We start from the raw sequence: 15,418 nt of genomic DNA, 5'->3' as shown, positions 1-15,418 counted from the left end.
TGCGAGATAACTCTAACTGCCTTGAGCCTATTTTTATTTATTTTAGGCCTAGTAAGCCTGTCTGCGGTCCCTCCTTGCAATCCTCCTGTTATGACCTATTGGTTACGGAGCGGTACTGAGATGACCTGGTGGGTAAAACCAATCATGGACAAACTTAGAGGAGGTAGCAGCTCCACAGACAGTAATCACTGATATGACCTAGTGAATACGGAGCAGCACTGAAATGACCTAGTGGGTAAAACAAATAATGTACTAGCTCTGAGGAGGTGGTAACTCTACTGACCGCAATCCCTACTCCTAACACCAACACTAGAAATAGCCGTGGAGCGTACCTAACTCTGCCTAGACGCCTCTTCACAGCCTAAGAACTAGCTACCCCTGAAGATGGAAACGGAAAACTATCTTGCCTCAGAGAAACCCCCAAAGGAAGACAGCCCCCCACAAATATTGACGGTGAGTGGAGAGGGAAATGACAAACTCAGAAATGAAACTAGATTTTTTAGCAAAGGAGGCCAATACTATCTAAATAGACAGAGATAGGAAAGGCTACTGTGCGGTCAGTATAAAAAGTAAAAAGTCCACGCAGAGTTTACAAAAAATAACCACCACACCGACTCACGGTGTGGAGGGGCAAATCTGCGACCCCAGAGCTTCCAACTAGCTGGAATATTTCATAATGACAAGCTGGACAAAAGAGACAAAATTAAACTGAACAGAAGGTCATAAGCAGGGAAACACCCAAAAACTAGCAGACTTATCTTAAGCTGAAAATGGACAGGCCAACAGAGAACTTCCAGGAAAGAACTGACTCCACAGGAAATACATTGACAGCTGGCATCCACTACAGCCAAAAGCCCAGTTAAATAACAAAGGCCAGGGAACCGATTAGTGAACGCAGCTGCTAAGTTCCACTTCAAGCCACCAGAGGGAGCCCAAGAGCAGAACTCCCAAAAATACCATTCGCAACCACAGGATGGAGCCCAAGAACGGAATTCACAACACCTCCTCCGCTGACCACACCAATGCTGCCTGTGTACCCATGTAACCTATTTAAAACTGCATAGAGCCTATTTTTATTTATTTTAGGCCTAGTAAGTCTGTCTGCGGTCCCTCCTTGCAATTGTCCTCCGCTGACCACACCAATGTTGCCTGTGTACCCCTGCGAGATAACTCTAACTGCCTTGAGCCTATTTTTATTTATTTTAGCCCTATAAGACTGTCTGCGGTCCCTCCTTGCAATCCTCCTCCGCTGACCACACCAATGCTGCCTGTATACCCATGTAACCTATTTAAAACTGCATAGAGCCTATTTTTATTTATTTTAGGCCTAGTAAGCCTGTCTGCGGTCCTTCCTTGCAATCCTCCTCCGCTGACCACACCAATGCTGCCTGTGTACCCATGTAACCTATTTAAAACTGCATAGAGCCTATTTTTTTATTTTATTTAATATTAATAAAGCCATGATGGACTACGCTGTACCACGCTACGAGCTACCCAGTTGACACTTCTTTTGCGAGGAAAGCCATCCCAACCCTCCACCAGCATGTAAAAGACCGCATTGTCCATGCACTCTGGCAATCTGTGAGTACAAAGTTGCACCTGACAACAGACGCATGGACCTGTAGGCATGGCCACGGAAGGTTACGTGTCCATTACGGCGCAATGGGTTAATGTGGTGGATGCATGGTCCACAGGGGACAGCCTACTAAGTCTGTCTGCAGTCCCTAATTCAAATTGTCCTCAATTCAGGTTTTCGGGCTTTTTTAAAAAATGGGAAACTGCATTTGGGCTACTAGTTTGGTTGGGGCCTACTGTTGATGTCTGACGCTCCTGGGTGTTCTCCTCCTCCTGGGTGTTCTCCTCCTCCTGGGTGTTCTCCTCCTCCTTGGTGTTCTCCTCCTGGTTTCCTTGTCTGAGCTTCAACCTTCAGGCTCTCATAAAGTATTTTTAAATGTAACACTGCAGTTGCCCTGCTACCTGGGTTGGGGCCTACTATGCTGTATGCTGCGCGGCTCTGCGCTGTATAAAGCGCGGCTCCGCGCTGTATGCTGCGCGGCTCCGTGCTGTATAATGCGCGGCTCTGCACTGTATACTGCGCGGCTCTGCGCTGTATACTGCGGGGCTCTGCGCTGTATACTGCGGGGCTCTGCGCTGTATACTGTGGGGCTCTGCGCTGTATGCTGCGGGGCTCTGCGCTGTATACTGTAATAATAATAAGACTACAGATAGTGCTTTGAAATTGTGCTGTGCTGTCACTTTAAGAGCTGATATTATCTGACAAAACTGTGACCTGGTGGAGTTGATAGGCGTTGGCATAGTAACTGTGTCTGACTGTGCATATCAATGAGCTAATCAGCCAGGTGGCATTTGGCAGTTAAGTTATTTTTAGAAATTGCCTCAGAAACCAGCCCATTTTAAACGTATAGGAAAATTTCCCTATTGAAATGCATTGAAACAATGCTTTCCAATGAGGGGGAAACAATTTTCAAATGCAAATTGCGCCAAAACTACAAATCCGATCCACATGAAAAATACTTAGCACACCTCTCGTGGACGCTGGCTTCGAAATGACACCTCACTGGAGTCTGTGCGTTCAGCGGTTCGGGCCGCATTAACTGCGAAAAAAAGCCTAATAATAATAATAATAACTAGATGGATATTTCCTGAAGGAACTACAGATAGTGCTTTGGAATGGTGCCCGGGCTGCCCCTGCAAGACTTTCACACTTGGGTGCCCCTCAGGCGCTGGTTTGGTAGTTGTAGCCCCTCAGGGTCGAGGCCACTCTGGGTCCGATTTGGTGGGCCGGGTCACTCTGGGTCCAATTTGGTGGCCCGGGTCACTCTGGGTCCGATTTGGTGGCCCGGGTCACTCTGGGTCCGATTTGGTGGCCCGGGTCACTCTGGGTCCGATTTGGTGGCCCGGGTCACTCTGGGTCCGATTTGGCGGGCGGCACCACTCTGGGTCCGATTTGGCGGGCGGCGCCACTCTGGGTCCGATTTGGCGGGCGGCGCCACTCTGGGTCCGATTTGGCGGGCGGCGCCACTCTGGGTCCGATTTGGCAGGCGGCGCCACTCTGGGTCCGATTTGGCGGGCGGCGCCACTCTGGGTCCGATTTGGCGGGCGGCGCCACTCTGGGTCCGATTTGGCGGGCGGGGCAATAATTATAATATAACTACAGATAGTGCTTTGGAATTGTGCTGTGCTGTCACTTTAAGAGCTGATATTATCTGGCAACACTTGTGTGCTGGACTCATGTAGAGTTCATAGGCGTTGGCATAGTAACTGGGTCTGACTGCGCGGCTCTGCGCTGTATAATGCGCGGCTCCGCGCTGTATGCTGCGCGGCTCCGCGCTGTATGCTGCGCGGCTCCGCGCTGTATGCTGCGCGGCACTGCGCTGTATAATGCGCGGCTCTGCGCTGTATACTGCGCGGCTCTGCGCTGTATACTGCGCGGCTCTGTATGCGTGCCTAAACAGTAGAAACCCCCCACAAGTGACCCCATTTTGGAAACTAGACCCCCAAAGGAACTTATCTAGATGTGTGGTGAGCACTTTGAACCCCTAAGTGCTTCACAGAAGTTTATAACGCAGAGCCGTGAAAATAATAAATACGTATTCTTTCCTCAAAAAAAATTTTTTTAGTCCTGATTTTTTTATTTTCCCAAGGGTAACAGGAGAAATTTGACCCCAAGAGTTGTTGTCCAGTTTCTCCTGAGTACGCTGATACCCCATATGTGGGGGTAAACCACTGTTTGGGCACACGTCGGGGTTCGGAAGTGAAGTAGTGATGTTTTGAAATGCAGACTTTGATGGAATGCTCTGCGGGCGTCACGTTGCGTTTGCAGAGCCCCTGATGTGCCTAAACAGTAGAAACCCCCCACAAGTGACCCCATTTTGGAAACTAAACCCCCAAGGGAACTTATCTAGATGTGCGGTGAGCACTTTGAACCCCCAAGTGCTTCACAGAAGTTTATAACGCAGAGCCGTGAAAATAAAAAATCATTTTTCTTTCCTCAAAAATAACTTTTTAGCCCGCAATTTTTTATTTTCCCAAGGGTTACAAGAGAAATTGGACCCCAAAAGTTGTTGATCAGTTTCTCCTGAGTACGCTGGTACCCCATATGTGGGGGTAAACCACTGTTTGGGCACACGTCGGGGCTCGGAAGGGAGAGAGCACCATTTTACTTTTTCAACGCAAGATTGGCTGGAATCAATGGTGGCGCCGTGTTGCGTTTGGAGACCCCCTGATGTGCCTAAAAAGTGGAAACCCCTCAATTCTAACTCCAACACTAACCCCAACACACCCCTAACTCTAATCCCAACCCTAACCACAACCCTAACCCCAACACACCCCTAACCCTAGTCTTACCCCTAATTCCAACCCTAACCCTAAGGCTATGTGCTCACGTTGCGGATTTGTGTGGATTTTTCCGCAGTTTTTGAAAAATCTGCAGGTAAAACGCACTGCGCTTTACCTGCTGATTTACCGCGGATTTCCAGTGTTTTTTGTGTGGATTTCACTTGCGGATTCCTATTATGGAGCAGGTGTAAAACGCTGCGGAATTGCACAAAGAATTGACATGCTGCGGAAAATACAACGCAGCGTTTCCGCGCTGTATTTTCCGCACCATGGGCACAGCGGATTTGGTTTTCCATAGGTTTACGTGGTACTGTAAACGTGATGGAAAACTGATACGAATCCGCAGCGACCAATCCGCTGCGGATCCGCAGCCAAATCCGCACCGTGTGCACATAGCCTAATTCTAACCCTAATTCCAACCCTAACCCTAATTCTAACCCTAATTCTAACCCTAATTCTAACCCTAGCCCTAAGTGCAACCCTAGCCCTAAGTGCAACCCTAGCCCTAAGTGCAACCCTAGCCCTAAGTGCATCCCTAGCCCTAAGTGCAACCCTAGCCCTAAGTGCATCCCTAGCCCTAAGTGCATCCCTAGCCCTAAGTGCAACCCTAGCCCTAAGTGCAACCCTAAGTGCAACCCTAGCCCTAAGTGCAACCCTAAGTGCAACCCTAAGTGCAACCCTAGCCCTAAGTGCAACCCTAAGTGCAACCCTAAGTGCAACCCTAGCCCTAAGTGCAACCCTAAGTGCAACCCTAAGTGCAACCCTAGCCCTAAGTGCAACCATAAGTGCAACCCTAAGTGCAACCCTAAGTGCAACCCTAGCCCTAAGTGCAACCCTAAGTGCAACCCTAAGTGCAACCCTAGCCCTAAGTGCAACCCTAAGTGCAACCCTAAGTGCAACCCTAAGTGCAACCCTAGCCCTAAGTGCAACCCTAAGTGCAACCCTAAATGCAACCCTAAGTGCAACCCTAAGTGCAACCCTAGCCCTAAGTGCAACCCTAAGTGCAACCCTAAGTGCAACCTTAAGTGCAACCCTACCCCTAACCCTACCCCTAACCCTACCCCTAACCCTAATGGAAAAACAATAAAAATAATTATATTTTCTATATTTTATTATGGGGGTGATAAAGGGGGGGGGATTTATTTACTATTTTTTTTATTTTGATCGCTGTGATAGAACTTATCGCAGCGACCAAAATGTGCAGGAACGAATCTGCCGGCTGGCAGATTCGGCGGGCGCACTGCGCATGCGCCCGCCATTTTCCAAGATGGCGGCGCCCATGAAGAAGACGGCCGGACACCGGGAGGGACATCGGAGCTAGGTAAGTATGGGGGGGTGGGATTGGAACACGGGGGGGGATCGGAGGACCTGGGGAGCGGACAGGAGGACCGGGGGAGCCGACAGGAGGGAGGAGGGGAGCGGAACGGAGATCGGGGCAAAAATGATGACTGGGGAGGTGATCGGTGGGGTGGGGTGGGGGCAGATCGGGGTCTCCAGCCATGGCAGATGCTATTGCAGCATCGGCCATGGCTGGATTGTAATATTTCACCATTTTCATAGGTGAAATATTACAAATCGCTCTGATTGGCTGTTGAAAGTGAAACTGCCAATCAGAGCGATCGTAGCCACGGGGGGGTGAAGCCACCCCCCCTGGGCTGAAGTACCACTCCCCCTGTCTCTGCAGATCGGGTATAATGGGAGTTAACCCCTTCACCCGATCTGCAGAGACGCGATCATTCTGTGACACAGCATATGCGTCACAGGTCGGATTGGCACCGACTTTCATGACGCATACGCTGTGTCACAGGTCGGGAAGGGGTTAATTGTCCCTGAAAAAAAATAAATAAATAGTGGGAGATAAAGATTGGCAAGTCTGCCTCTGTGCCAGTGCTGTGTGTGGCATCTGTCTCTCATTGTGTGCCACAGAAAACCTAGTGTGTAATACTGGGCCATTTTTTTTTTTTTTTTAATTCTCCCTGAAAAAAAAAAATAAAATAGTGGGAGATTAAGATTGGCATTTCTGCTTGAGTGCCGGTCCTGTGTGTGCCATCTGTCTCAAATTACTGGTGCACAGAAAACCTAGTGTGTCATACTGTTCATTTTTTTTATTTTTTTAAAATTCTCCCTGAAAAAAAAAAAATAGTGGGAGATTAAGATTGACATTTCTGCTTGAGTGCCGGTCCTGTGTGTGCCATCGGTCTCAAATTATTGAGGCACAGAAAACCTAGTGTGTCATACTGTTAATTTTTTTTTTTTTTTAATTTTCCCTGAAAAAAAAAAAATAGTGGGAGATTAAGATTGGCATTTCTGCTTGAGTGCCGGTCATGTATGTGCCATCTGTAACAAATTATTGGTGCACAGAAAACCTACTGTGTCATACTGTTAACCCCCACCTCACTTGGCACCCCGGACGCGCGTTTCGCGTGGCTTTTTCAACAGGGTACCCTGTTGCCAAGTGAGGTGGGGGTACAAACCCTGACTACCAATGGGTAAGCAGCTATTGTATCTAACTGTGTGACTCTTTTTATGTGGTGGCCGCTATATGGATGGTATTGGACCTAGTGTTATGTATAGATATGGCCATGTACTAAATAAGGATTAATACTGCAACCGGAGGGGTACATCTCTGTATTCCCCCTCTAAAACTTGGCTACTGTCATGTCCTCCTTGTAGTGCCTCCTGCTTTATGTCTGTGCTGACAGCACGTACATTTTTGTATTTTGTATTTCTGTATTCTTGTGATTTGTTTAATAAGGTGACTTTAATAAACGTATTTGGATATTTTTATAAATATGTTGATGTGGACATTCTTGCTCCGTTTTTTAGTGCTAATTGTATTCTGGAGTAGTCCAAGGTGGGCATCCTTAGGGTGCTTTGGGAGAGTCAGGATTACCTGCTCACCATTATTGGAATTATTGGTGCTTTATGACTATAGTAATAAAATAATGCCTGAAAAGGTATCCGATAGTAGAAAGAGTGCAGTCTGGCATTTTTTTAAACAACATCCAAATGATCAGCGCAAAGTCATCTGTCAAAAATGTTCAACTACCTTAAGCAGAGGTCAGAATCTTAAAAGTCTAAATACAAGTTGCATGCATAGACATTTATCCACCATGCATTTGCAAGCCTGGACTAACTACCAAACGTCCCTAAAGGTTGCAGCACACTCGGCCAATGAAGCTAGTCAGCAACGCTACATCCCTTCCCTCCCTGTAAGCCCACCATTTCCCGCACCACCTGCAGTATCTGTGCAGCTTTCGTCGCCAGGCCAAAGCAGTCAGGGAATCACCAGGTTAGTAGTAGGAAACACTGCATGTAGGGCACCGGCAAGAATACCATCTCCAACCCTCTCTCAGTCACCCATGTCCACCGGCACCCCCGTTAGTTCCACCGTATGCAGCTCTCCAGTCCAGCTCACCCTTCATGAGACTCTCGTTAGGAAAAGGAAGTACTCATCCTCGCATCCACGTACACAGGGTTTGAACGCCCACATTGCTAGACTAATCTCATTAGAGATGATGCCCTACCGGTTAGTTGAAAGCGAAGCTTTCAAAGCGCTGATGGACTACGCTGTACCACGCTACGAGCTACCCAGTCGACACTTCTTTTCAAGAAAAGCCATCCCAGCCCTCTACCACCATGTTAAAGAGCGCATCGTCCATGCACTCAGGCAATCTGTGACTACAAAGGTGCACCTGACAACAGATGCATGGACCAGTAGGCATGGCCAGGGACGTTACGTGTCCATCACGGCACACTGGGTGAATGTGGTGGATGCAGGGTCCACAGGGGACAGCAATATTGGGACAGTTCTGCCTAGCCCACGGTCTAGGAAACAGTTGGCTGTAGGTGTTCGCCCCCCTCCTCCTCCTCCTCGTCCTCCTGCGGAAGCGAGAGCTCGTCCACAGACCGCAGTCGCACATCCACTCCATCCGCAGCTGCCACTGTTGCACACCAGGTGTGCCATTATGGGACAGCTAGTGGCAAGCGTCAGCAGGCTGTATTGGCAATGAAGTGTTTGGGCGACAACAGACACACCGCAGAAGTTCTGTCCGAGTTCTTGCAGAAAGAAACCCAGTCATGGCTGGGCACTGTACATCTTGAGGCAGGCAAGGTAGTGAGTGATAACGGAAGGAATTTCATGGCTGCCATAGCCCTTTCCCAACTGAAACACATTCCTTGCCTGGCTCACACCTTAAACCTGGTGGTGCAGTGCTTCCTGAAAAGTTATCCGGGGTTACCCGACCTGCTCCTCAAAGTGCGCAGACTTTGCTCTCATATCCGCCGTTCGCCCGTACACTCCAGCCGTATGCAGAACTATCAGTGGTCTTTGAACCTTCCCCAGCATCGCTTAATCATCGATGTTGCAACAAGGTGGAACTCAACACTGCACATGCTTCAGAGACTGTGCGAACAGAGGCGTGCTGTTATGTATTTGTGGGAGGATACACATACACGGGCAGGCAGTTGGATGGCAGACATGGAGTTGTCAGGTGTGCAGTGGTCGAAGGTACAAGACCTGTGTCAAGTCCTTCAGTGTTTTGAGGAATGTACACGGCTGGTTAGTGCAGACAACGCCATAATAAGCATGAGCATCCCCCTAATGCATCTGCTGATGCAAAGTTTGACGCACATAAAGGAGCAGGCGTCTGCAGCCGAGGAAGAGGAAAGACTTGATGACAGTCAGCCATTGTCTGGTCAGGGCAGTCTACAGGATGAGGTAGCGGGCGAAGAGGAGGAGGACGAGGAGGATGATGGGGATGAGTATTTTTTAAATGAGGAAGCTTCTCCGGGGACAATGGAAATTGCTGGTGTGGCAAGGCTGGGTTCAGGTTTTTTGAGGGAGACAAGTGACGTAGATTTGCCTGTGACTGCCCCTCAAACCAGCACAACCACAGATTTGACTACTGGAACTTTGGCCCACATGGCGGATTATGCCTTACGTATCCTCAAAAGGGACCCACGCATTATTAAAATGATGACCGATGACGATTACTGGTTGGCCTGCCTCCTTGATCCTCGCTATAAAGGCAAATTGCAAAATATTATGCCACATGAGAACCTCGAACAAATATTAGCAACCAAACAAGCAACTCTTGTAGACCGTTTGATTCAGGCATTCCCAGCAAACAGCGCCGGTGATGGTTCTCACACGAGCTGCAGGGGGCTACAGGGCAGAGGTGTTAGAGGTGCACAAATCAGAAGTGGCGTTGGACAGAGGGGTTTTCTGACCAGGTTGTGGAGTGATTTCGCAATGACCGCAGACAGGACAGGTACTTCAGCATCTATTCAAAGTGACAGGAGACAACATTTGTCCAGTATGGTTACTAACTATTTTTCAGCCCTTATCGATGTTCTCCCTCAACCGTCATTCCCATTTGATTACTGGGCATCCAAATTAGACACCTGGCCTGAATTGGCAGAATATGCATTGCAGGAGCTTGCTTGCCCAGCAGCTAGTGAGCTATCAGAAAGAGTATTCAGTGCTGCTGGTTCAATATTAACCGAAAAAAGGACTCGTCTGGCTACCCAAAATGTTGATGATCTAACCTTCATTAAAATGAACCACTCCTGGATTTCAAATTATTTTGCCCCACCTTTCCCGGCTGACACCTAGCTTTCCTATAAAAAGGTCTTGCTTGTGGACTGGTCTTACTGAGTGTTCCAATCTCTTAATTTGCAGCAGCTGTTTGTCCAGCATACGACATGTTTACACCTCCCTAAATGGGAAAACTCCCCCCACGGGGCCGTGGTCTCGCCACTTGGCGCAAGCACCCGTTAGAGTGCCGTTTGTCTGAAGAGGTGGGTGTGCCCGCTTTTGGTCGACGGCACTGCCACTGGGTCCCTCATAGTACAATAAAGTGTCTCTGGCGGTGGTGGCGCGCAACCAACGTCAGACACACCGTTGTAACATGAGGGGCCCCTGGGCCTGTACCGCCGGCCACAAGAGAGTTCCCCCCCCCAGCTCAAACTGTGCTCTACCACGTGCAAAATTATCTCTCACAGCTCCAACAATGTTTAGTCTATGTGCTGACATCCTTCACTGCCTGGCACTGACAATACCAATTTGTTGACATGTATGATGCTAGTTAAAATAGTCAGGGTCAGTGTCCTATATTGACACCAGTAAATACGTAGTGCCAAATTACTATGTCTGAAACTCAGTAGAGGCGCCCACCCCTGTACCTAAGTATGCCACACTTTTTTGTTTTGTTTTGTTCTTTTGCGAGACATTAACATCTATTTATTTTTTGGGAGTACTAACTGTGTCAGACACTCCTTGCAATCATCCTCCGCTGACCACACCAACGCTGCCTGTGTACCCCAGCGAGATAACTCTAAGTGCCTTGAGCCTATTTTTATTTATTTTAGGCCTAGTAAGCCTGTCTGCGGTCCCTCCTTGCAATCCTCCTCCGCTGACCACACCAATGCTGCCTGTGTACCCATGTAACCTATTTAAAACTGCATAGAGCCTATTTTTATTTATTTTAGGTCTAGTAAGCCTGTCTGCGGTCCCTCCTTGCAATCCTCCTCCGCTGACCACACCAATGCTGCCTGTGTACCCATGTAACCTATTTAAAACTGCATAGAGCCTATTTTTATTTATTTTAGGCCTAGTAAGCCTGTCTGCGGTCCCTCCTTGCAATCCTCCTCCACTGACCACACCAATGCTGCCTGTGTACCCATGTAACCTATTTAAAACTGCATAGAGCCTATTTTTATTTATTTTAGGCCTAGTAAGTCTGTCTGCGGTCCCTCCTTGCAATCGTCCTCCGCTGACCAGACCAATGCTGCCTGTGTACCCCTGCGAGATAACTCTAACTGCCTTGAGCCTATTTTTATTTATTTTAGGCCTAGTAAGCCTGTCTGCGGTCCCTCCTTGCAATCGTCCTCCGCTGACCACACCAATGCTGCCTGTGTACCCCTGCGAGATAACTCTAACTGCCTTGAGCCTATTTTTATTTATTTTAGGCCTAGTAAGCCTTTCTGCGGTCCCTCCTTGCAATCCTCCTCCGCTGACCACACCAATGCTGCCTGTGTACCCATGTAACCTATTTAAAACTGCATAGAGCCTATTTCTATTTATTTTAGACCTAGTAAGCCTGTCTGCGGTCCCTCCTTTCAATCCTCCTCCGCTGACCACACCAATGCTGCCTGTGTACCCCTGCGAGATAACTCTAACTGCCTTGAGCCTATTTTTATTTATTTTAGGTCTAGTAAGCCTGTCTGCGGTCTCTCCTTGCAATCCTGGTCCGCTGACCACACCAATGCTGCCTGTGTACCCATGTAACCTATTTAAAACTGCATAGAGCCTATTTTTATTTATTTTAGGCCTAGTAAGCCTGTCTGCGGTCCCTCCTTGCAATCCTCCTCCGCTGACCACACCAATGCTGCCTGTGTACCCATGTAACATATTTAAAACTGCATAGAGCCTATTTTTATTTATTTTAGGCCTTGTAAGCCTGTCTGCGGTCCCTCCTTGCAATCGTCCTCCACTGACCACACCAATGCTGCCTGTGTACCCCTGCGAGATAACTCTAACTGCCTTGAGCCTATTTTTATTTATTTTAGGCCTAGTAAGCCTGTCTGCGGTCCCTCCTTGCAATCCTCCTGTTATGACCTATTGGTTACGGAGCGGTACTGAGATGACCTGGTGGGTAAAACCAATCATGGACAAACTTAGAGGAGGTAGCAGCTCCACAGACAGTAATCACTGATATGACCTAGTGAATACGGAGCAGCACTGAAATGACCTAGTGGGTAAAACAAATAATGTACTAGCTCTGAGGAGGTGGTAACTCTACTGACCGCAATCCCTACTCCTAACACCAACACTAGAAATAGCCGTGGAGCGTACCTAACTCTGCCTACACGCCTCTTCACAGCCTAAGAACTAGCTACCCCTGAAGATGGAAACGGAAAACTATCTTGCCTCAGAGAAACCCCCAAAGGAAGACAGCCCCCCACAAATATTGACGGTGAGTGGAGAGGGAAATGACAAACTCAGAAATGAAACTAGATTTTTTAGCAAAGGAGGCCAATACTATCTAAATAGACAGAGATAGGAAAGGCTACTGTGCGGTCAGTATAAAAAGTAAAAAGTCCACGCAGAGTTTACAAAAAATAACCACCACACCGACTCACGGTGTGGAGGGGCAAATCTGCGACCCCAGAGCTTCCAACTAGCTGGAATATTTCATAATGACAAGCTGGACAAAAGAGACAAAATTAAACTGAACAGAAGGTCATAAGCAGGGAAACACCCAAAAACTAGCAGACTTATCTTAAGCTGAAAATGGACAGGCCAACAGAGAACTTCCAGGAAAGAACTGACTCCACAGGAAATACATTGACAGCTGGCATCCACTACAGCCAAAAGCCCAGTTAAATAACAAAGGCCAGGGAACCGATTAGTGAACGCAGCTGCTAAGTTCCACTTCAAGCCACCAGAGGGAGCCCAAGAGCAGAACTCCCAAAAATACCATTCGCAACCACAGGATGGAGCCCAAGAACGGAATTCACAACACCTCCTCCGCTGACCACACCAATGCTGCCTGTGTACCCATGTAACCTATTTAAAACTGCATAGAGCCTATTTTTATTTATTTTAGGCCTAGTAAGTCTGTCTGCGGTCCCTCCTTGCAATTGTCCTCCGCTGACCACACCAATGTTGCCTGTGTACCCCTGCGAGATAACTCTAACTGCCTTGAGCCTATTTTTATTTATTTTAGCCCTATAAGACTGTCTGCGGTCCCTCCTTGCAATCCTCCTCCGCTGACCACACCAATGCTGCCTGTATACCCATGTAACCTATTTAAAACTGCATAGAGCCTATTTTTATTTATTTTAGGCCTAGTAAGCCTGTCTGCGGTCCTTCCTTGCAATCCTCCTCCGCTGACCACACCAATGCTGCCTGTGTACCCATGTAACCTATTTAAAACTGCATAGAGCCTATTTTTTTATTTTATTTAATATTAATAAAGCCATGATGGACTACGCTGTACCACGCTACGAGCTACCCAGTTGACACTTCTTTTGCGAGGAAAGCCATCCCAACCCTCCACCAGCATGTAAAAGACCGCATTGTCCATGCACTCTGGCAATCTGTGAGTACAAAGTTGCACCTGACAACAGACGCATGGACCTGTAGGCATGGCCACGGAAGGTTACGTGTCCATTACGGCGCAATGGGTTAATGTGGTGGATGCATGGTCCACAGGGGACAGCCTACTAAGTCTGTCTGCAGTCCCTAATTCAAATTGTCCTCAATTCAGGTTTTCGGGCTTTTTTAAAAAATGGGAAACTGCATTTGGGCTACTAGTTTGGTTGGGGCCTACTGTTGATGTCTGACGCTCCTGGGTGTTCGACTCCTCCTGGGTGTTCTCCTCCTCCTGGGTGTTCTCCTCCTCCTTGGTGTTCTCCTCCTGGTTTCCTTGTCTGAGCTTCAACCTTCAGGCTCTCATAAAGTATTTTTAAATGTAACACTGCAGTTGCCCTGCTACCTGGGTTGGGGCCTACTATGCTGTATGCTGCGCGGCTCTGCGCTGTATAAAGCGCGGCTCCGCGCTGTATGCTGCGCGGCTCCGTGCTGTATAATGCGCGGCTCTGCACTGTATACTGCGCGGCTCTGCGCTGTATACTGCGGGGCTCTGCGCTGTATACTGCGGGGCTCTGCGCTGTATACTGTGGGGCTCTGCGCTGTATGCTGCGGGGCTCTGCGCTGTATACTGTAATAATAATAAGACTACAGATAGTGCTTTGAAATTGTGCTGTGCTGTCACTTTAAGAGCTGATATTATCTGACAAAACTGTGACCTGGTGGAGTTGATAGGCGTTGGCATAGTAACTGTGTCTGACTGTGCATATCAATGAGCTAATCAGCCAGGTGGCATTTGGCAGTTAAGTTATTTTTAGAAATTGCCTCAGAAACCAGCCCATTTTAAACGTATAGGAAAATTTCCCTATTGAAATGCATTGAAACAATGCTTTCCAATGAGGGGGAAACAATTTTCAAATGCAAATTGCGCCAAAACTACAAATCCGATCCACATGAAAAATACTTAGCACACCTCTCGTGGACGCTGGCTTCGAAATGACACCTCACTGGAGTCTGTGCGTTCAGCGGTTCGGGCCGCATTAACTGCGAAAAAAAGCCTAATAATAATAATAATAACTAGATGGATATTTCCTGAAGGAACTACAGATAGTGCTTTGGAATGGTGCCCGGGCTGCCCCTGCAAGACTTTCACACTTGGGTGCCCCTCAGGCGCTGGTTTGGTAGTTGTAGCCCCTCAGGGTCGAGGCCACTCTGGGTCCGATTTGGTGGGCCGGGTCACTCTGGGTCCAATTTGGTGGCCCGGGTCACTCTGGGTCCGATTTGGTGGCCCGGGTCACTCTGGGTCCGATTTGGTGGCCCGGGTCACTCTGGGTCCGATTTGGTGGCCCGGGTCACTCTGGGTCCGATTTGGCGGGCGGCACCACTCTGGGTCCGATTTGGCGGGCGGCGCCACTCTGGGTCCGATTTGGCGGGCGGCGCCACTCTGGGTCCGATTTGGCGGGCGGCGCCACTCTGGGTCCGATTTGGCAGGCGGCGCCACTCTGGGTCCGATTTGGCGGGCGGCGCCACTCTGGGTCCGATTTGGCGGGCGGCGCCACTCTGGGTCCGATTTGGCGGGCGGGGCAATAATTATAATATAACTACAGATAGTGCTTTGGAATTGTGCTGTGCTGTCACTTTAAGAGCTGATATTATCTGGCAACACTTGTGTGCTGGACTCATGTAGAGTTCATAGGCGTTGGCATAGTAACTGGGTCTGACTGCGCGGCTCTGCGCTGTATAATGCGCGGCTCCGCGCTGTATGCTGCGCGGCTCCGCGCTGTATGCTGCGCGGCTCCGCGCTGTATGCTGCGCGGCACTGCGCTGTATAATGCGCGGCTCTGCGCTGTATACTGCGCGGCTCTGCGCTGTATACTGCGCGGCTCTGTATGCGTGCCTAAACAGTAGAAACCCCCCACAAGTGACCCCATTTTGGAAACTAGACCCCCAAAGGAACTTATC

Source organism: Ranitomeya variabilis, chromosome 2, assembly GCF_051348905.1.
Source record: "Ranitomeya variabilis isolate aRanVar5 chromosome 2, aRanVar5.hap1, whole genome shotgun sequence".
NCBI lineage: Eukaryota > Metazoa > Chordata > Amphibia > Anura > Dendrobatidae > Ranitomeya > Ranitomeya variabilis.
This window is presented reverse-complemented; position numbering follows the sequence as displayed.